This window comes from Leucopleurus acutus, assembly GCF_964270905.1.
Source record: "Leucopleurus acutus genome assembly, chromosome: 20".
NCBI lineage: Eukaryota > Metazoa > Chordata > Mammalia > Artiodactyla > Delphinidae > Leucopleurus > Leucopleurus acutus.
The window spans coordinates 49,296,997-49,298,813 of NC_139162.1; positions in this window are offsets into that span (position 1 = coordinate 49,296,997).

A 1,817-nucleotide genomic window follows, 5' to 3' on the forward strand; every position below is an offset into this window, starting at 1 on the left:
CTTCCCCATCCCCTCCCTCCTGCAGGCAGGAGTCTCAGGGTACAGACCCTTCCCTGAGCTCCCACTACCCCAATTCCTGTGTACAGAGAATTATGCCCCAGCTCAGGGCTACATGGGGTGAGCTTCATGCAGAGTGGGCCTTGCTGACCCCAGCCTTCGGAGAATTTGCTGTTAACTTTGAAGACTACTGAGTTCTCTTACTCCTGCCCAGTGGGGTTGGACCCACCCGCGTGGGTGGGGGGTGGGGAATGGATCACCTGGATCAGGGGTAGGGGATGTGATATTGTTTTGTAATACAGCATTTCCTACAAAATGAGTTTGTACTTTGACCAGGTCTCAACTCGTGTTTACTGTGGGCTATGAACGGGATGGGGGTGGAACATAATGGGTAATGAATAGGGGGGTCCAGGGCTTGAGGGAATCAGTAGACTAGAAGTCAAGATGGGTTACAGACATTAAGAAAAGAGCCAAAGATGTGAAAAAGATAATTGAGGGGATAATGAGCGAAAATGCATAGCCAAAAACAGTGATGGGTAATGGAAGGAGTGGGGAGGAGTCCAGGGCATTTTTATTAACGAAAAGGAATCTGCAACAGCAGTCTAATGGGTAATGGACCGAAATAAACGAAACAAAGTAGAAAGAGCAGTAATTAAGTACGAGGGGCTCGGGCGTAATGAATAAATGGCAATAAGAATAGGCCAAAGGCAAATTATGAATAATGTTGTAATAGGAGCTCAGGGCGTGATGGGTCATAGGTCTGAAAGAATGAGCCAGGGGCAGAGGGATGAATAATGGAGAAATAGGGGCCGCAGGCATGATGGGCAATGGACCCAAAACCTTATGGTCAATTAAGAATTAGCTAAAAGAATTAGGGAAATGAACGGGCATAAATGGGCTAAAGGTAGTACAGGCAACCAAGCTGAAATGAATGGAGCAGAAGGCATGCTGGGTAATGGGACAGGAATGAATGGGCCAAAGATGGAAGACGCAGTGACCGGGGCAAGTGTTGGGGGGAGAGATCCAGAAGGCATGATGGGTAACGAAAGGGGTGGGTCTACGGCAACTGTCCCGTTAAATAGGTAAGGGGCATTGTGGGTAACAAGAAGCAGGACAGCGTTCACATAACGGGTTAGAAATCTCCCGTGGCACTGTGGGAAGGGCTAGCACTTCCGGCGTTCGGTGTGCGACTCCGGACTAGGGGGCCGCCCCTCTGCCGCGGTGCCTGGTGGGACGCGAGGCCTGACCTTGCTGCCTAGCAGCCTCTGCCGCGCAACCCACCTTTATCCGTGTCCCTTGACCCTGGCACATTAGCCAATGAACACAAAACGTTGATTACGTCACCAGGGTCCGACCCCTGTACATGCTGGAGCCAATCAGGATGCTTCAAGGGCAAAGGCCGACCAATTATCATGGCAACTTCGCTGAGGGGCGGAGTCGAAAGAGGGGCGCCTTCTGGAATGGGGCTGAGGCGATTCGCCAATGGGCGTTGCAAAGTGTGCAGCACAGACCAATGGCGGGCGAGCACCGGAACCCGCGGCATCTAGAGCCAATCGGTGTGGGCTCCCCAAGCCAATGGGAAGGGGGGGAGGTGTGCTTTGACCTGTCTGCGAGTGGGAACCAACAGAAAAGGACGTTCCAAAGAGGTGGGTGGGACTTTCATCCATGACTCCAATAGTAAGGCCAGACACTGAAGCTGGTGGGCGGACACCAGGGCCCGGTAAACCAATGGGCTAGGCGGGGCGGGGCGACGGTGGTGGCGGCGGCGGCGGCAGCGGGTTCGGTTGCGCGTGGCGCACGGGGTGGGAGCGGAGCACACC